The sequence below is a fragment of the Callospermophilus lateralis genome, chromosome 18 (genome assembly GCF_048772815.1).
Source record: "Callospermophilus lateralis isolate mCalLat2 chromosome 18, mCalLat2.hap1, whole genome shotgun sequence".
NCBI lineage: Eukaryota > Metazoa > Chordata > Mammalia > Rodentia > Sciuridae > Callospermophilus > Callospermophilus lateralis.
Genome location: NC_135322.1, coordinates 63,410,250 through 63,430,653, shown reverse-complemented (window position 1 = coordinate 63,430,653; position 20,404 = coordinate 63,410,250). Strand labels below are relative to the sequence as shown.

The window sequence follows — 20,404 nt, the reverse complement described above, 5'->3', positions numbered from 1 at the left end:
CCGCAGCGGCGGGGTGGGGGGGGTGCGGAGGTGCTGCAGAGGGGCACCAGACTAAGCCGTCTGTCCCTGCAGACAGGGACGTGAAGAGACAGAGTGGGGTGGCCCCAGCAGCTGTTCACTCCACCCCCAACTGTGTGCCCAGTGTGCCAGCCCCGTGGGCAGCCCTGGGGAACAGGCTCCTGGGGGCTGCACAGTGATGGAGGGCCCTGGGCCTCACAGACAGGCACAGAGGGAAACAGCAAGTACAAAGGCCCCGGGGCAGCAGGAGGAGGCTGTGTGGCTGGAGCAGGGGGAGGGGGAGGTACGTGCCGGGAAGCTACAGGCTGGGGTGCCCACTAGCACAGCCAGCCTTGCCACCTATGGCTACCCGCTCCCCACGGGGACACGGAATGTCCGATTCCCTGTGTACTCCATTTCCTGGAGGGGTGTTTCTGGGCAGCAGTCCAGCCCCTTCCTGGGTCCTCCAGGGAACTTCCTGTGCTCCGGGCGCGAGGCCTGGCGGGTCACACAGTGGGCATGTCACTGCGCACATGAGCAGCCTAATGCTTGCAGGATGGGACCCTGGGCGTTGGGCGTGGTGGGGTACCCTCAGGGGGCTCGGGTACAGGAGTCCCTGGTAGCTCTGAGTGTGGCCCCGCGTGCGCTGCCTGCGGGGGAGGAGCCGGCCCTGCAGCTCAGGGGGCGAGCGCGCTGTCCTTCCCTGGTGGGGGGTGGGCAGGCCTGTAGCTGCGGGCAGTGTGTGTTCTGTGTCCCGGCGGGGGCTTCTGTTTTATCAGCCACTGATGGGCCTTTCTGGATTTGTTTTTATGCTGAGAATCCAACCCAGGGCCCCACCCGTGCCAGGTCAGCGCTCTGCCACTGAGCCCCCGCCCCAAGGAAGGGCTTCTTCAGGAACACGGCTACTCACTCCAGCTGCCAGGGACCAGCAGCTTACCTGGGCCCTGAGCCTCTGTCCACTGGGAGCAGAATCCCTTGTCGTCGGTTCCAAGGTGCCCGGTGCTGGCCCCACTCCGGGAGGCCAGCTGGCTGGAACTGGGCCCAAGGGGATCAATAGTGCTGACGGGGGACTCGCCTTCGGGGCCCTGGGTGGGCCTCCTCAGGGCAGGGCCGGCCAGCAGCCTGGCTCTCCGCACCCCCTCCAGAACCGCCCCACCTGAGACCCCTTGTCTGCCGGGCAGCGGGTAGTAACGGTCATGGTGGTCAAGCTCTGGGCTCCAGCAACTCAGGTCCTTCCTCGGCACCCGATGGTCACCACAGGGACTGCGTCATCCCCACCCCCGGATGCCACCTAGAGCCACGGCCAGGCCAAAGCAGTCCCCGTGGTGGTCTGGCTCCAGCCAGTGCCACCCGGTGCCCGACATCCTGTGGCTCCCGCGGCTGGCCCTCAGCTCCTAGCAGGGCAGGCCCCAGGTGAGTGTCCCCCATGGACGCTCCCAGGGCCCCCACCTGCTCTCGAAGGCTGCACCCGGGGCTCAGAGCCCACGGCGTCCAGGTGCCCCAGACCCGTACCCCCACCAAAGCTGGGTCCACCCCCATGTGACCACATAAGTCTCCAGCCACTGGGAACGTGGCTAGTCTCAGCTGAGATGCAGCCCAAGTGTGGCGTCCACGTTGGCTAGACAAGGAAAGTGGGGTCCCTTGCTGACGCTTCTTTCGTACTGATGACGTGATGAGATGGTAGCAGGACCCGCTGGACCGGAGTGTCCTGCTCATCAGTTTCTCCTCTTCTTTAAAAAAGTGACCCCCAGGCAACCTGGGCCCACACAGGGGCGTGGGTCCAGCTGTTGCTTCCCCGTGGACAGTGATACTCTGAGCCAGCCCAGCGTCCCAGGTCCCCAACACCCTCTCCAGGCCCAAACTCCCTGCGTCTGAGGGCAGCTGCCGCCCCTCTCCCAGCCCCCCAGGACCTGCCAAGCCAGCGCCGGGCCTGCAGATCCATGTGCCAGGATCGAGGGCTGCAGCCAGGGGCACTGGGGCCCTGACCCCTGCAGCACGCTGAGCGGGAACAACCCCGTCCTCTGTCGGGGGTGGTTCCCTCTGTGAGGGGCTTGGGGGGTGGGCCTGGGGGTCCAAGGGACCCCTGGCTGGCTGTGCAGCTACCAGGTGCTGAGTCCACGGGTCCCCTGTGCCGTTCTGGCTCATGGTGACGAGACGGGCAGAGCAGCTCACATCCCTGTCCCCAGGCAAGGACGGCAAGGCTCCCAAGCCACTGCACCAAGGGCAGCAGGTGGGGCTCAGGCCAAAGTCTGGGGGACACGCCATGGCCCACGTTGCCCTGGGCTCCCAGACTTTCCTCAGGAACCTCTCCCCAGAAATGACACGACGTCCACGAGCCGCCAGAATGAGCCCAAGCCACAGCAAAGTCCCCGAGAATGCTAAGGCCCAGGCCTAGGGCACACACCCCTGTTCACTTGTTCTTCTATCCGTCCATCTGTCCACCCATCCATCCGTGTCTACCCATCCATCCATCCACCCATATCCATCCATCCATCATTCATCTATCCACCATCCATCCATCCACCATCCACCCATCCATCAATCTGTTCATCATCCACCCATCCATCCACCATCTATCATCCATCCACCATCCACCCATCCATCCATCCATCATCCATCCAATCATCCATTTGTTCATCATCCACCATCCATCCATCATCTATCATCTATCTACCATCCATCCATCAGTCATCTATCCACCATCCATCCATCCACCATCCACCCATCCATCCATCATCTATCATCCATCCACCATCCACCCATCCATCCACCATCCACCCATCCATCCATCCATCATCCATCCACCCACCCATCCATCCATCCAATCATCCATTTGTTCATCATCCACCCATCATCTATCATCCATCTACCATCCATCCACCTATCCATCATCCACCCATTCATTGTCCATATACCATCCATCCATCTCTCCATCCGTCCATCCATCCCTCCATCCATCCATCCGCCCATCCATCCATCATCCATCATCCATCCACCCATCTATCCATCATCCATTCACCTGACATCCATCCATCTGTTCATCATCCACCCATCCATTATCCACCCATCCATCTATCATCTATCGTCCATCCACCATCCACCCATCTGTCCATCATCCACCCATCCATCCATTATCCATACACCATCTATCCATCCCTCCATCCGTCCATCCGCCCATCATCCATCCATCCATCTACCTCTATCATCCATCCTTCCAGCTATCTACCCACCATCCACCCATCCACCATCCATCCATCCATCCGTCCACCCATCCATCCATCCATCCATCCATCCACCATCCATCCATCCGTCTTCCACTCCCTCTTGGGGGGTTGTGGTTGACAGTGGACCCTGGAGCAGGGCTGTCTGGAGTTTGAATCCTGGTCCTGCCACAGACGAGCTGAGCAACTGTGGACAGGTAACCTTACCTCTGCACGCCTCCGTGTCACCCATCTCCAACAAGGGGATGACCTTAGCTCAAGGAGGCCTTGGGAGGGGCGGCTCAGCGTCCTCCTCCTCTGACCTGCTGCGGACTGTGGGCCTCAGGACAAGGGGTCTGCCAGGCAGCCTGGGCCTCCTCTGTGCCCCGGGGGTGAAGCTGCTCCCGCCTGCACTCAGAGGACCCCTTGGAGCCCGGGGGGAGAGAAAGTGCTTGCAGAGCCGCCCGGGAGGGGCGGGCTGCTTCTCCAAGAGGGGAGTGGCTGGGCACGGCGACAGCATCTCCGGCTGCCCCCGTCCTGCAGCTGGGCCTCTGCCATGGCCAGCATAGGCGCAGCTCCTCCACCAAGTCCCCTGGGGGGACCTCGGCCCTTCACCACCGAGACCGACACAAGCGTCCCCACAGCCCCAGCCATCAGCGCCCCTGCTCCAAGGTTGGGTCCCAGGTCCCTGGGGTCCCCTGCTCTTCCGGCCCCGGGGACCCAGTGCCTCCTGCAGGTGTCTCCTGTGTCACCCGAGTCCCTCTTCTGCCTTTCGGCCCCGACACCTGTTGGGTCCGCGCCTGTTTCTGCCTGGGGCTGCCCCGGCCGGGAGCCGAGCTGCCACCACCCAGGGGCAGCCAGGGCCAGGAGGCTGCCGAGCCCCCACAGCCCTCACCCCAGCACAGAGGGAGGGCCGCACGGGAGCGGCCACCCAGCCCTCACGCCTGAGCGGCCTGCCCGCTCCAGCTGCCTGGCACGTGAGGCGACGCTCCGCCTGCAACCCGAGGAGGCCCTGACACGTGTTAAAATAAATATTCTGCAAATATGATGTTCCATATGTATGACTCCGTGGGGTGATGATTTCTCCACTGATCGCTGTAAGTGACAGCTGTACGGGCAGCGCTGGCAACACAGGCTCCCGTGCCACGCAGCGGGGGCGGCGAGGGGGGCACCCGCCAAGCATCTGGCGACTCGGGGTGCAGGCGCCGGGCGCCTGTCAGGGCTCGGCGCAGCACATCAGCGGTTCTGGGGACGGCGGGAGCAGGTGTTCCCAGGCAGCCTGCTCGCGATAATTACTTTTAGATTGTTTTAAAGTATTTGAGCAAGATCCTGGGGCTGGAGGGAGGGAGGAAGGCGGGGGCAGCCTCTGGGAGCCCGGGGGGCTGTGCTGCCCAGCTCGGTGGACCATGCCCGTGGGGTCCCGCTCAGCTGTGCCACGAGTCCTGGTCATGAATGCGTGGACATGTGGCTGTCCTGCAGCCCTGGGCCTCGGCAAACTCCTCTGGGAGGCCTGCCCTGTGCGGGAGCCCTCGTCCCCAGGGCTGGTAACTAGGCAGGGACCGGGACAGGGCTTAAAGCACTGTGCACAGTGACCAGCAAGTCCCAGGTCCTCAGGTCCTGACCTCTGGGCAGGAGTGTCTGGCCGCAGGCACAGCAAGGGCAGAGGCCTGTCCACGCTCCACCTGGTCTGAGAACAGGGCCAAGCCCCAACCCAGCGGAGCAAGGCAGGCCCAGCTGTGGGCTGTGGCTGGTGGGAAGTGGCCGCTCCTCCCTGGCCGCCCAGGAGGCCCCGTGCTCAGCGGCAGGACCCAGGACAGCGCCCGGCTGCAGGGTCTGGATGGGGTGCCACCTGTCCCGCTAGTGCCACAGGAGGGTTCAGCCCTGACAGCAATTCAGGAAGGACACACGGGCCCTGGAGAGAGTCCTTGAGTCGGCCTCAAGGTGTGGCCAGGACCTGGCCCTATGAGCCGTGAGCTGGGCAGGAGGCTGGTCGCTGGGGAGGGCCTTCCGGGAGGAGAGGACTGCAAGAGCCTGGGGTGGGCGGGGCTCCAACAGGGGGCACACATGCGACAGCCAGCTCCTGGCCACCATGCCGTGCCGCCCACTCCACTGACCCATCCCTCCTGTCCACTCTCGTGTCAGGGACAGTGCATTAGCACACTCGGGTCCCAGCTGCACTCTGGGCTCTCTGGGGAGCGAAGGTGAGGCCGCAGCCCACGTGGCCAGGGCAGCAGTGGCAGCAGAGGCCACTGGGTCAGGACAGTCAAGGCCACTGGGTGTCCCTGATGGGGTCTGACCCACGGCCGGGCCTGTGGGATCTGGGGGGCCTGGCTTCCCCACTCAGAGGGGAGCCCATGAAGTCTGTCCCCTTCCTTCAGAGAAGGCTCCCTCTGGCCAGTTCCGTCCTAAAGGGTGGGCAGAGAAGTCCTCCGTTCAGGGCAGGCCAGATGACCAAGTCTGGCTCCAGGGGGACTGATTCTGCTGGCCCCATGACATTCACAAGGGGGCACCTAGGGCCAGCCCCACCTGAACGCCCCCTGGGGCAGAGCTCTGGGGCCAAGGCTCCTAGAGCAGGGTTTAGAGCTGTTACTCAGAACCTGGGCGAGTTCCACATTAGCTCAGGGTGGTGCCACCTGGTGCAGGATGAGGCAGGTGGGCCAGGCGGCCCTCCCTGCCCGCGGAGCCCAGGGCTCCAGCCTGGCTAAGCCGCAGCGGGTCTCCGCGGGAGGCCCCTCCTTCCCTCCCCCACCCTGCTTTCCAGGGGCCAGAGTCCAGCAGCAGCAGCAGCCACCAAAGGAACGCAGAGCCTCCTCCCCACCCACTCAGCGAAGAAGCCTCCAAGGCCCGGCCGCCCCTCGGCCTCCGCTCATCCCCGTCTCCTCGTTCCCAGGCCCCAAGTTCAAGCACCCTAGCTGCTCTGGCCGCAGGGCCTCCGCACAGCGCACCTCTTCCTTTCTCCTCTCCTGGGCCACGCTGTCACCTCCAGCAACCCAGGCGGTCCCAGAACAGGGCCAGGCTCCAAACGCCGCAGGAGGATCACCTGCATAGGGGACCCCCAGCCGCGGCTCCTCCCGCTCCTCGGCATTCCCTCTGGCACCACCCCCAGGCCCCGGGGCCCCTGGGGGAAACGACACCCCTCACTTGGTCCTCGGGGGTGCCCCCAGCTCCTCCAGCTGAGCCCTCACTGTGACTCGGGCGTGCTGCCTGTGCGGGAGCCTCCTGCAGCCACCCAGCGGAACTCATCTTTAATTCATGCCGATAATGTCAGCCGCGGTGTCTGGAGCAGTCACTTAACCCATCAGGAGAAGCTCCTGCTGCTGTGGTACAGCCGGGGGCGGGCACGAGGGCGGCCACCACCGGCCCAGGCGCCCCGGGGCCACCGGGCAGAGTGGGGGGGGGAGGCCAGTGCCTTTCGCCACGCTGGGCTGGGCCTGGGCTACAGGGCAGGGGGCTCTGCACACGCAGGGGTCCAGCACAGGGTCCCTGGTGCACTGTGGTCCCTCGCGGGCCTGGAGGGACAGTGCTGAGTCCTGGACAGCCCTGCCCAGAGGGCTCTCCCGAGGGTCACCACCTTGTCTTCTAGGAACGAGCCCTGGAGTCGGGGCCCCAGGAGGCCGTTCCAGAGGGACCCCCAGGTGGCAGAAGCAGAGAAGAGGCCCCCCACCCGCCGCCCGCAGAGACCACTCCCTGGGCAGCAGGAGGAGGCTCGGCCCAGAACAGCTGCCTGGTCCCTGCGGGCGGTGGCCCTCAGCTGTCTGCTCAGGGAGGACGTGACAAGCTGAGACCTGGCCTGGCTGTGCATCTGGGGCCAGGCCCTGCCTTTGCTGTGCCTCAGTTCTTGGCTGAAGGGGGTGTACCCCACGGTTTCTGTGCTTGTTTGGGGGTCACCTCCCAGGGCCCCACATGGGGGAGGGGAGGCTGGGGTGATCTGAATGCCCCAGGTCTTCTCCTCCCGCCATTGTAACTGCGCCCAGCGAGGCCCTGCAGTGTCCAGGTCACCAGCAGGGGCCCTCGCTCAGGGGAGCCCAGGCCCTGCCGGCCCCCGGCTGCCCAGCGCTGCCCGCTGCTCGCTCTCTCTGTTTCGGGGCTGGGATCGGACCCGGGGGTGCTGAACCACTGAGATTTTATTTTGAGACGGGACCTTGCTAAGTGGCCCAGGCTGGCCTCCAACTTGTGATCCTCCGGCCTCAACCTCCTGAGTCACTCGGATGGCAGGTGTGCCCGTCGCACCTGGCCCAGCTTTTCTTATCACAAAGACACCCACCCTGCTCGGGCAACTGGGTGCTGAGCTAAGTACTCCAGACCCAAATCAACGCATTTAACCCTCCTGACTCCCCAGCTGCAAGGGCACGTGCCGCTACCATCCCTGGTTTACAGAGGAGAAAACTGAGGCCCAGAGGTCAGGGGACATGGTGCGAGGTGGCAGGTGCCGTGGGGACACAGCAGTCTGCCTGCTGAGGGCCCCACAGGGCAGGGCCCAGCCCACACGGCAGAGACACAGCTGGCCCCTGTCTGGTGGGAGGCTCTCTCCTCGCCCAGGGAGGGCAGCTCCGGGGGTCACCCGCCGCACACGGAGGGAACACAGAGCGCCGTTGGAGCCGCCTGCACGGTGGCCCTGGGCTGCTGGGGGCGTCTCCTACCATCTGGGAGCCCAGGACGCCCGCCCACGGCGCTCCAGACGCCGTTCCCGCTGCGCGGCGTGGGGGTCTCGCGCCTCCTCGCCGGCCCCACAGCTGCTCCTCCTGGCAGGACTCCGGTGGCTCCAGGCAGAAGCTTGGAGAGTCCCGGTCTCCCTCCCCCACGTCCCCCTCCCTTCTGCCAGCGGAGCCGCCGGCTCCCGGCTCCCACCTCCCAGAGCTGCCAGCCTGGCCCAGGATGCCGCCATCCTGCGCTCCACAGCCCACAGGCGCCCAGCCTGGCCCCCTGCCACCCCCACGGTGGCCAGGGGATGCTGGCCAGGCCTGCAGGGGTGGCGGGCATGCTCTCGCTCTGGACCAGTCTTCCTGGTGGTCCCTGCGGGCAGCCAGGAGCTGGGCAGTTCCAGGGAGGGACGGGCAGGCTGCGGGCCCGGGTGGAGGGGACGGCGCGTCAGGCACAGGACGGGGCTGAGCAGCGTGCTGGAGGGGCCGGCTGCCGAGGGCCCTGCACTCCTCACGGACCCTCAGCCTCCCCTCGGCCCCTCTGCACTCGGCCACGGGACGGCTGGGCACGTGCCCATGGCCCAGGGACTCCAGGTGGTCCTGGGCTGCAGGAGCTCCTGGACTTGCTAGCCCACCCCCACCAGCTGACTCAGAGAGCTGGGGCAGAGCCCAGAGTCGGGGTTTCACGGCCCTCCAGGGGCTGCCAGGCTGCTGGGGTGAGACTTCTGACCTGCCTTGCCTGGCGGGAAGCTTGGAATATCTGGGTCCAAGAACCCCATTCACTCCCACTGGACCCAGGACCCAGCAATGCCAATGGGCATGTGAGCACTGGAGCGGCCTGGGCCACAGAGGCAACGGTCAAAAGCCCTCTGGGAGATAATGCAGAGGCAGTAGAGAAGGCTGGATCCCTGCAGCTGTCCTGTGAGCATGTGTCTCCACCCGACCACACCGCAGGTGAGAACGCCATCCCAAAGTCAAGGTCACCCAGGGAGCAGGTGGCTGAGCAGTGCTCTGAACACAGCCTTCCAGGGCTAACTCCAGTGCCCCCACGGCTGCCTCGGTGGCCCAGCTGGGGTGACTGTGGCCTGGGGTGGGAGGCATCAGCCACTTATCCATGGAGTGGCATGAAGCCAGGCGTTGGAACCAATCCCCGCAGGCGGGCTGTGGGGTGTCCGGAGAAGGCTGCTCCCTGCGTGCAGGCCCCACCCACCGCCACCTCCACCCACAGGGAGCAGGCGCCAGGGTCCCCGGCCAAAGGGCTGCACCCTGGCCCTGGAAGGAGCTGGGCCAAGTGCAGCTGAGGGTCAGTGGCCCGGCCCGCGCTCCCACGTGAGGCGCTGAGCAGAGGGAGTCACACGTTCAACCTTGAGGAATGAGGCCGCCCCTCCCGGCCCCACGCCCCCACCCTTGCCGGCAAGCCCGGGTTCCAAGAGCGAGCGGTTCATATTTAATAACGCAATTTATATTCCACTCTCAACATAAACTATTGTAAAGGCGCTCTAATGTAAAAATACATCTGGCTTGTCAATACTTTATCTTCTGGATCCGCATCCGAGTCCCTGGGCCTCCTGACTTATGGCTGCACCACTGTCTAATGAATAAAAAGGTGCGAATTATAGGCCCGGCTCTAATGCTCATCATAAAATTAGACGATAGTTGCAAAAGCTGCATTCTCCTGCCCACCGCGCGGCGACGGCTGGCCATAAATAAAGTGTATTTAATGTATCCCAGGGCTGTGCAGGCCCAGGAAACAGTGGGTCAGAGCGCGGCCTTCGGTGGGCCCGCCACGAGTTCAATGAAGTGATAACGGATCCATCATGTGGATTTATGCTAACTGTCTCCCGCAAAGCCGTGGCCTCCACACTGTAAATAGCCTACAATCCTTCCAGCAGCCGCCTGCCAATAAAACTGTCACTGCCAGGCTGGCAGCGAGCACCTTCAGGACAGGGGACAAGCCGTTATGCTCTGGGGGCCGCTGGGCTGCGCCTCGGGCCGTCAAGGGCCGAATCTCCCTCCAGAGACAGAAGCCCCGTCTCGGGGTCAAGTGCCGCGGCTCAGGCCCTGGCTGGTGGGGAGCTGGGACTGAGGAGGTGGCCGCCATCTCGGCTGGGGAAGGAGGCCGGGACCCGGGGACACTGCCTGGCCGTCGTCCCCTCCCGGCTGGTGAATCCGCACAACCTCGGGGCGCGCCCAGCACAGGGCGGCCGGCCCCTCACCCCCACTTTGCCCTCTGAGTCAGGCCCTGGGCGGACACCAAGACCCGCGGCCCCCTTCGAGGCCCTCCAAGAAGACGAGACACCCAGACGGAAAAGCCAGGCTCCTGCTGCAGCACCTGTCCGGTCCACGGCCACGCGCCCTTCTCTGAAGCCCCAGCAAACCAAGAACGGGTGGTGACCTCCTCATCCGTGGGGCAGCACGAAACGGGAAGGAAGAGACAGCTGTTCCGGGGAGGGGGCCGGCCCCGATGCAGACCAAAGACGCCTGCCATGGGTGACGCCGAGGGGAGACAGGGACGCTCCGGCACCAGTGGACAGCGGCCAGGCTTCCCGGCAGCGGAGGACACGTGTGACGAGGGTAACTTTACTGACACGGTGGAGGGGGGTGTGGACACCACTGGGAGCCAGGGGGCCACCAGCCTCTGCCATCCACAGGTGCGAGTGACGAGTGACCTTAGAATCATAGACGGGGCTCCAAACTCAAAGGGCGGTGGCTGCTGTGCTTGGGAATGACCGTGACGCCAACAGACACGTCTTGGGGACTTCTCGCTCCCAAGGGCCCAAAGACTCCCCGTGTGGAAGCCCATACCCGTGGCCGTCTCCGCTGCCCTCTCACAACTCGCCCGTGGACGGGCACCTTGCAAGTGGAGTCCCAGGGGAGGGCAGGCGTGCGAGGGCCCGGGGCTGCCGCTGGGCAGAGGTCTCACTCCCACAGAACCCACCCCAGGTGGCCCCCCTGTCCTTGGGCTCCCCAGGGCCACGGGCCTTCCCCAGAGTGGCACCCAGGCTGCGTGGACCAGGGTGTGGGCCAGGGGCTCCTGCTGCATGGTCACCCTCTGCCCCCAGTGAGAGCCTGGACCTGGTGTGGGCATGAGGTCGGAACCTCGGCCCCTGGTGTCCAGAGCACTGCCGAGTGCTCCTCGGGGACAGGATGGGCCTCTGGTCCCCCATCCAGGCACGTCCTTGTGAGGAGGCCTGGGTCCCTCGGTGGCGGCTCTGATGGCATTCGCTGGCTCTGCACTGAGAGCTGTCCTGCAGGGACCTTGCTGATGACCGAGTTGGGGGACAGAGCGGGGGGCGGCCTGCTGCTCCCCAGAGCCCCTGGAGCAGCCCTGTCCCGGCCCAGGGAGCCACACCTGTGGGACAGAGGGGCTGTCGGCTTGGGGACGAAGCGGAGGCTGCTCTCAAGAGTGAGGACGCGTCCCCTGCGCAGGCCCTGAATCCCCTCCTGCAGAGCCGGGAGGTGCCACCCTGCTGTCCCTCCTGACCAAGGGCCCAAGTCTCTGACGATCACAGGGTGGACTGCCGCAGAAGTGCCACTTAGTCCCTCCCTTGAAGTCACGGGGACGCTCACAACTGACCAAGAGATCAGATGGGGGCAGTGTGACCCCTGCCTCCTGGCCCTCGAGCCCCGGTCACCCCTGCTCTTGTGTGGGCTGGACCCGGCAGCCGGCCTCTTAGAAGAGATTTGGGAAACACAACGGGGTCCCCCTGGGTTACCAGAGGGGCTCTGCCCACCTCCACCTCCCGCCTGGTCTGGTGAGCAGAGCCCCTGGCCCACGTCCAGCCAGGCGCAGGCCCTCAGGCCAACAGCCCTCGAGAACCAGATCCTGCCAACAACCACGTGGACACGTCCCTCTGCCTCCTGACGGCAGGTGATGGTGGCCCAGGTGACGCCCTGACCACGGCCTGCAGGGTCCAGAGTTCGAGGGCGCAGCCTGGCCCCAGCTCCTGTATGACCTCCAGCTCGGCTCCCTCCAGCCTCTGCAAACCGCCCCCTCCCCAGGCCCTCGCGAGCCTCCCTTGGAGGCCTCCTCCATCAACACGGTGCTGTGGGCCCCTCTCCCGGCCCCTCCCCATCTTTGGGTTCAGTTTGGAGACGTCACAGCCCTGCAGACAGCTCCTGCCCAGATTTGGTGCCTGCAGCCACTCCCCTTCCGAGGCTGCAAGGTTCCCCATCGCCCTCAGCCCAGGCGCCCGGCAGGGCCGGAGGCTCACGGCAGGGCCGGCACCTGCCCAGGTCGGCACCCTCAGCCTGGGATGTGGCTGTGCGGACTCCCCCATGGTGCTCAACCACAGGTGGCCTCCCGCAGCCCGACGTGCCCTGGTGATGGCACCTGGGCTGCCCTGGACTAGACAATGGCCGTGTGGAAGCCGTGCGTGTCGGGGGCCGGTGGGAGGGGACCGCGACGGCTGGCAGTCCTCCTGACAGCGGGTGGTCCCAGCTGCCCTGTAACCCACGGAGCAGGCGCACACAGTGGGCGCTCAGGAGGCCCCTCAGCGTCCAGCTCCTGGCTCAGGCACAGCCTCTGGGCCCCCACTGCCCTTCCTGTCCTTCCTCGCATGGTCACCAGGGCCGCTGAGATGGCCTGCATCCACCCACCAGCCTCGTTGCCGCTTCCCACCCAGATGCCGTGTCCACAGGGAGACGGCCACCTGCCCGGGCCTGCCTGCCCCACCTGCCCGTCGGCCTCTGGGCCAGGCACCCAGGACCCCAGCAAACCAAGGCAACCCCGAGCTCCCTGCGGCTGGCGGCCTCTGCCCCACCCGACCCAGGCGGACCCGAGCCTCCTAATAATAGCAGCACTAAATCCTCCCGCCAATTCTGCTCCTTTCTATAAATAATGTAGGATCTTTTTATTTACTGACAGGTTGTAAAAGTATCAGGGAGAATAATGTGAAATCGGGAGCCTCTGAATAATGCACGCACCAGCCCCGCCTCCTGCCCTCCCGGCCTCCCCCCCTGGCCTGCGGGTCTGGCCTCCCCGAGCTGGGGGGGTGGAGCCTGGGGTACGGGCCTCAGGGTTTGGATGCCGCAGCATTTGAGTGGTCAGAGCAGGTGTGTGCAGCACCCTGTCCAGACACCTAGACACACAGACCCCGAAATATACAGACACAACACCAAAGGCGCACAGTCACACAGGGAAACAGCCACACAGACACACAACCACACAACCACCCAGACACACAACCACACAGACACAGAACCACACAACCACACAGCCACACAGGCACACAACCACACACAGGCACACAGCCACTACACAGCCACACAGACACACAACCACACAACCACCCAGACACATAACCACACAGCCACACAGGCACACAACCACACAACCACACAACCACCCAGACACACAACCACACAGCCACACAGGCACACAACCACACACAGGCACACAGCCACACAGGCACACAGCCACTACACAGCCACACAGGCACAGAACCACACAGGCACACAGCCACACAGGCACACAGCTACACAGGCACACAACTACACAGACACATAACCACACAGTCACACAGCCACACAAGCATACAACCACACAGGCACACAACCACACACAGGCACACAGGCACACAGCCACTACACAGGCACACAACCACACACAGGCACACAGCCACTACACAGCCACACAGGCACAGAACCACACAGGCACACAGGCACACAGCTACACAGACACATAACCACACAGTCACACAGCCACACAGGCACACAACCACACACAGGCACACAACAACACAGGCACTCCCAGCCACACACAGACACACAGGCACACAGCCACACAGGCACTACATAGCCACACAGGCACACAGCCACTACACAGCCACACAGGCACAATCAGAATGGAAGCACAGACACACAATCACAGAGAAATACGTAGACCCAGAGACACAAGCACAGACACACCTACAGATGCACAACCACCCACAGACACACACACAACCACGCACACATAGACCCTGCCACCGCGCACGCAGGCAGACACACACCAGCACCGTGAAGGGCCCTGCCTGCCCTCTGATGGCCTCCGCCTGGGCAGCAGGCTATGGCTGCAGGTGGCTTCGCCCCTCCTGGCACGGGAAGGCCTGCGGGCAGGCTTGGCCCTGAGGGTGGCCGAGCCACAGCAGCCCCTGCAGGAGGCCTCCGCAGAATCAGGATGGTGGTGCGTCTGTCCCCCATGCTGGCCGTGTGCCCGTGCCCGGGGCAGGGCCTGTCACAGGTGCGCGGTGGAGAGCCAGGGGACTGCACGCGCGCCCTTCATGAGGAGGGAGGCTGAGGCAGGCGCGCGGGAAACCGCCTGGTCATCCGGGGCCAGGGGACTCCGAGAAGCCCACAGGATGGGAGGAGGCCGGGCCACCCCCATCAGCAGAGCTCCCTCTGGCCCTGCACAGGGTGGGGGCGGCCAGCGGTGCTGCTCCAGACCTCCTGGAATCTGCGCCTCTCAGTAAGACGCCCCAAGGCCACAGCCCTATGGGCCGAACCCCCGGAAGACCACTTTCCACGGGCATCAGAGGATCGGGGCTCAGTGCGGGGCTTGGTGCCGGGGCCCACAGGGCTGCAGGCGGCCGTCTCCCTGGGGGGCAGGAGGGATGGTACTGAAACCCTGGCACTCCTGGTGGCACCTCAGGTCACACGGGCACCTCCTCACGCTCAGGCACACACAGGCACACACGTGCACTTAACATGGACATCACAATATCACACGTGTACACACACGACCACACACACATGTGCAAGCACACACACATGCAATCTACAACCCGCAGGCACGCGCGGACACACGCACCATCACACGGCGCAGCCCACACTTCCCACACCTGGACACACGTGTGCACAGCACACACCGCAGGCCCCACAGCCACACCACCAACATGGTGTGCGCCCTCCACACACAACACCCCCACAGACCTCACCCACGCCCGAGACGCGCGCACGGCCTCCCAGCAGAGCCGGTGACAGGGACATTTCCTCCCAGCCCGCCAGCGTGGACTTGGGCTCGCAGACTGCCCCTGGGGCCTCGGGCCTGCCCGGCTCTCACCTGCGCCTCACTCGTTAGCGTAATGAACTAGCCAAAGCCGGGCACTCTGCCAAGAAGGGAGGCCAGGGCTCACGCTGGAGGCTGAGGCCACGTCTGGTGACAGCCTTTTCTCTTTGCTGTGGGGGTGAACTCGGGGCTCTGCCACTGCGCCACACCCAGCCTTTTACTCTTTATCTTGAGACAGGCCTCACCAAGTTGCCCAGGCTGGCCTTGGACTTGTGGTCCTCCTGCATCAGCCTCCTGGGCCACTGGGATACAGGTGGCCACTGTGCCTGGCTTGGAGGTGGCCTTTTGCTGGCAGAGTCCCAGGGTGGCACAGGGCACCACAGGGGAGGACAGGTCTCTTTTCATGAATCCACCAGAATTCAGGGGCCTCACCCTGCTGGCCTGAGTGGCCCCGACCCTCCCAAAGGCCACTCTGAACACCACAGCTGGATCGAGTCCAGCTTAGTCCCTCCCCGTGGGGTTAAAGCCCAGCCCAGGAGGCCCCAGGACCTGGCGCCATATCCAACCAGCGGCACCCGTTTTACAGTTGGGGAAACTGAGGACTCCGGCCAGGCCACGTCGGCCTGGGCAGTGCCTAGGAAGCTCTGAGCTGCGCCCAGTACTGGGCACCCCCGAGACCAGAGATTAACTGGCCTGTGGGGGAGCTCGGCCTGGGGCTTGTCCACAGGTGGCCCTGGGGATGGTCCTGGGTGCTTCTAGGCCCTGGGTGGTCCTAGGGTGGTCCTGGGGGGTCCTAGGGGGTCCTGGGGGGGTCCTGAGTGGTCCTAGGGTGGACCTGGGGGGTCCTAGGGTGGTCCTGGGGGGGTCCTAGGGGGTCCTGGGGGGTTCTAGGGTGGTCCTGGGAGGTCCTAGGGTGGTCCTGGGGGGTCCTAGGGTGGTCCTGGGGGGTCCTAGGGTGGTCCTGGGAGGTCCTAGGGTGGTCCTGGGGGGTCCTAGGGTGGTCCTGGGGGGTCCTAGGGTAGTCCTGGGGGGTCCTAGGGTGGTCCTGGGGGGGTCCTAGGGGGTCCTGGGGGGTTCTAGGGTGGTCCTGGGAGGTCCTAGGGTGGTCCTGGGGGGTCCTAGGGTGGTCCTGAGTGGTCCTAGGGGGTCCTGGGAGGTCCTAGGGTGGTCATGGGTGATCCTAGGGTGGTCCTGGGTGGTCCTAGGTTGGTTGTGGGTGGTCCTAGGATGGTCCTGGGGGGTCCTAGGGTGGTCGTGGGTGGTCCTAGGGGGTCCTAGGGTGGTCCTGAGTGGTCCTAGGGGGTCCTGGGGGGTCCTAGGGGGTCCAGAGGGTCCTGGGGGTCCTAGGGGGGTCCTAGGGGGGTCTTGGGGGGTCCTAGGGTGGTCCTGGGTGATCCTAGAGTGGTCCTGGGGGGTCCTAGGATGGTCCTGAGTGGTCCTAGGGTGGTCCTGAGTGGTCCTAGGGTGGTCCTGGGGGGTCCTAGGGTGGTCCTGGGGGGTCCTAGGGGGTCTTGGGGAGTCCTAGGGTGGTCCTGGGAGGTCCTGGGAGGTCCTAGGGTAGTCCTGGGTAGTCCTAGGGTGGTCCTGGGTGATCCTAGAGTGGTCCTGGGTGGTCCTAGGGTGGTCCTGGGGGGTCCTAGGGTGGTCCTAGGGGGGTCCTGGGAGGTTCTAGGGTGGCCTTGGGTCTGGCCCCCCCCACACCGGCAAGGGTGTGAGAGGGCCCAGGGGAAAAGCCTGAATTAAAATCAGACTTTTGGGAGGGTGGGGGCCCCTCCCTGTCACTCAGTTCTGGAGCCCAAGGCCACCAGGTCCCCAGAGAAGCGCATGGTCCAGGTGTGAGCTGACAATGTCCTTGAGAGGGGCCAGATGGCTGCCAGGTGGCGCCTCCTGTGCTGCCAGACGCTCGGGGGCGGCCTGGGGCTGAGTCAGGACCGAGGGCTCCCTGCCTGGAAGGTGACTTTGGAGTCACCTGGTCACTTGACATGACAGCACTAGAAGCCAGAAAGAGGGACCTGTCTAGAATGAGAGTTCTTGACAAGCTGTGCCCCAGGAGGCCACCTGTTCAGAGCAGGGACACTGCAGAGAGGGAGCAGTGTGTGCACCGTGCCTGGCACGTCATCTGGGGAGGGGACAGTGGGTACATGCTGTGGGAGCAGCCTCAGCTTATTTGTCCAGGATCCCTGAGTCCTGCTGTGTGGCTCTGGGGCCTGTGCCTACCTCTCTGAGCGGCTATTCACTTCCCTGAGCGAGGAGGGGAGGAAGGCCTGCTTGGTCACAGGGCCGACACGGGAGTGGTGGGGCCTCCTTCCTCCTCCTCTGCCCACAGGGCCTTGCTCCCCGGCTGGCTCCTGGCCCCTAACCTGCCTCTGCCTGTCGCCCCCACATCTCTCCATCCCCCAGGCCCGTTCCTGTCCCTGTCTCCCTCTGACCCTCCCGACCCTGCGGGGTCACACACTTCACCCCCCAGCACAGGCCAGAAACTTCCCAGCAGCCCGCGGGACTCAGATATGGCCTCCCGGCTGCACTGGTCACCCGCCCCTGATTCAAGTCCCTGCTGGGGCCGTTCCATTGGGGCAGACGCTTGTCCTGACCCATCCAGAGGACTTGGGAACCATCTGGATGTCCCAGACCAGAGGGAGGAGGGAGCTGCCAGGAGTCTGGCCGTGGGCAGCCTGCTCTGGGCATGGGCAGGCACCAGGTGCAGGCTGCAGAGAGCCACGTGCCCAGCTCACCATCCAGCATGGCAGGAGGCTCCCCGGCTGCAGGCAGTGCAGAGGGACCTGGGGCTGGCCATCCCAGCCGCGGTGCAGGGGCTGTGCCTGTGTCCCCGCACGTCCTGTCTCCTAAGAGGCCCCCCACCTGTGCAGGCCAGCCCAGGAGGCCATGCTGGACGCCCTGTGGCCTTTCTGTCCATGCCCACGGGGCCGTGCCGGTTTTCCAACTCGGACTGCAACCTGTGAATGAGCAGGGGCGGGCTGGGAGTGCTGCCTGGGCTCAGGACGCTGGACAGCCTGCTGACACCTGAGAACGTTCCAGGGCAGGAGGTCCAGGGCACAGAGGACACACGAGCCAGGGGACAGGGCTGCTGTCCGCCAGGCCTGGGGTCTTGGAGGTCTCTTCTGGGTCAGCCCAGTGGCCAGGTCCCGGGAGTCCTGCTGCTGTCCCCTCCCCTGATCTGTTCTGGGCTGGCTCTGCTCCAGGCCGGCTGGGAGGAAGCGGGTGGCAGTGGGCGGTGGATGACTTGGGAGCTGTTCTGGGCAGGCCCCTGGGGAGCATGGGCAGGCACAGTGGAGGTGACAGATGGAGAACATGTATTAAGGGTGAGTCAAAGGTACAGAGGGTTTTCTCAGAGGCCCCAGTCAGAAGGCGGCCCGAGGCCAGAGCCGCAGTGGTGTGCTGGGCACAGTGCCCGGCTGAGACAGAGTGCAGAGTGAGCACCGGCCACTGGGTGGTGTCTCCGCCTGGTGCCCACGGCAGCCTGGGCCCAGCCCAGCCAGGCCACAGTCTCCAAAGCCCCCTTGCCTTCTTGCTGTACCCGTGGGCAGCCTGGGGCCACTCTGACCCCAGCTTCCCACCTGTACAATGGGCAACTTAGGTCCTTTCCGCATGGACAAAGCCGGCACGGAGGCTGGCCACAGGGGCAGGCAGCAGCTGAGCTTTCTCTTCTCCTGCGGCTCCTTCTGCCGTCCATTGCCCTGAAACCCTGGCAGCGTTTTCTGGGCGCAGGGTTCCCTGGACGTGGTCTGGACTCCAACCCTCCACTCCAACCGCAGACCAGGGGTTCGGCAGGGTGAGACCCTTGACCCCAACCTGCCCAGACCCTCCTTCCTGGCCAGCCCCACCTCCCTCTTCCAAGGTCCCAAGCCCCTGCCCGCTACCTGCTCCTGCCCCACTGAGAACCAGGGGACCAGACACCCCCCTCTGGGGGCCTCACTCACCCAAGGGCCACCTCCTCCAGGGAGCCCTCAGTCTGCCCTGAGCTGCAAGAGCTCTTCCCGGGCTACCCATCCCCGTCAGCGGGACCCAGAGGCTGGCACAGAGGAGTCCTCAGTGCCCAGGAAGTCAGCGTCCTGGGGGCAGCAAGAGCAAGAGGGGCCCTTGGTTCTGCTGCAGTAAAGGAGACGAGGAGTCGGTGCTCCTGCTGAGCCCAGGGCCATCACTGGGCAAGACCGTGTGTGGCTCCCAGCAGGGCCTGGAGGTGACCATGCATGTGGTGGGAGGGAGGAAGGCTGATATCCGTCCAGTGACCCTGCAGATGGGCAAAGGGAGAGGGCCAGAGGTCAGCCCCCAAACCTGCCCCCCGGGGGCCACCGGAGCAGGGGCGCTGAGGTGCTGCCCACAGCCCGGGTCTGGCGCACGTTGCAGCAGGCCCCAGCCTCCTCCCGGTGAGTGAGGGCAGCGTCCACGGCGGCCCCGACAGGTATTAAAGTTTAATGAGCGCTAATGGCTTTGGCCTGCTTTTGCGAGCGCCAGGCCCCGTTTACGAACATTTAATTTCTTAGGCCTCGACCTCCCTCCTCCACCCAGCCCAGCCCCGGCCCCCGCAGGTGGGTGCCTAACCACCTGGCAGCCTGCAGAGCGTTCTGGGGGACACACAGCCCCAAGGCCAGTGGCCAGCAGCAACAGAGGGTCCCCCGACGCAAAAGGTGGCCTCTCATCAGTTCCTGTCCACAGTGACCCTGGCTCCCAGGTGGACCCGAGGGTCGTGTGGGCACTGGGGGGCCAGGTGAGGTCCCACCACTCTAGGCCCCCACGCCCTGCTCCTGCCCCTGCTTGGCCCGCAAGACCAGATGGTGGCCAAGCCCCTGCTGCCCCCTGGCGGCAGAAGGCCACCTGCCTGCTTGAGGGGGTGGAGGGAGCCCAGGCTGGGGGTGCAGGGGTGGCGTCTCGGTACAGAGACGGCAGATTCCACACCAGAACCTGAAAGGACCAGAGCCTGGACCTGGCTGCTGTCCCTGAACGTGTTTGTGGACTGTGAGCCACTCGGTGGCCTGGGGGATCAGTGCTCTAGAAGGTTCCAGACTGTCCCAGGTCAGAACGGGCAGCTCTTCACAAAACTAGGTTAACGGACACCCTCCCACTGCGCTGGCCGGGCTTCCACCTGAGGTGGAGTCAGAGTGAGGCATTAGTTAGGCACCTGCTGTATGGCAGGAGCCGTACTAGTTGGAGCAGCACTGACGGCAGCTACACGGGCCACCAGGCTCCTCCAGGCCAGCGGGAGCCACCCTGAGTCAGCTGCCTGCAGCGGCAGCCTCACAGGCCCCCCTCTGAGCTGCCCCCGACCAGCCTCATCAGAGCCCAAGGTGGCAGGGAGGGGAGGGGACCGCAGCCCAGCCTCACCAGGACGCACTGCCTCGGACACCCTGCACTCTGCCTGGGTGGGGGCTGTCCTCGGCGTCCACGGCCTCCGGCCTCAGGCCTGGCCTGCAGAGCCAAGTGCCGGGCAGCGCAGCCTTCTGAAGACACAGGTCACACCGGTAGGACCGGCTCGGCCAGAGCTGGGCACAGCCCATGGCAGTCTGAGTCCCTCACGTGAGCGAAGGACCTGTTGCCCTCTGAAGCTGACGTTAGCCGGGTGT

The 20,404-nt window shown here is 64.9% G+C and overlaps 1 protein-coding gene and 1 long non-coding RNA gene across 2 annotated transcripts in view; one reads left to right on the top strand and one right to left on the bottom strand.

The window, feature by feature from the left end:
* The window catches only part of Gse1 (Gse1 coiled-coil protein), a 204,452-nt gene that overhangs the window by 169,698 nt on the left and 14,350 nt on the right, over nucleotides 1–20,404 (bottom strand). The window lies entirely within an intron of this gene.
* LOC143383536 (uncharacterized) lies at nucleotides 8,363–11,959 on the top strand. The gene is made up of 3 exons (XR_013089155.2): nucleotides 8,363–8,791; nucleotides 10,077–10,411; nucleotides 10,489–11,959. It is a non-coding gene; the product is annotated as an uncharacterized LOC143383536 (long non-coding RNA).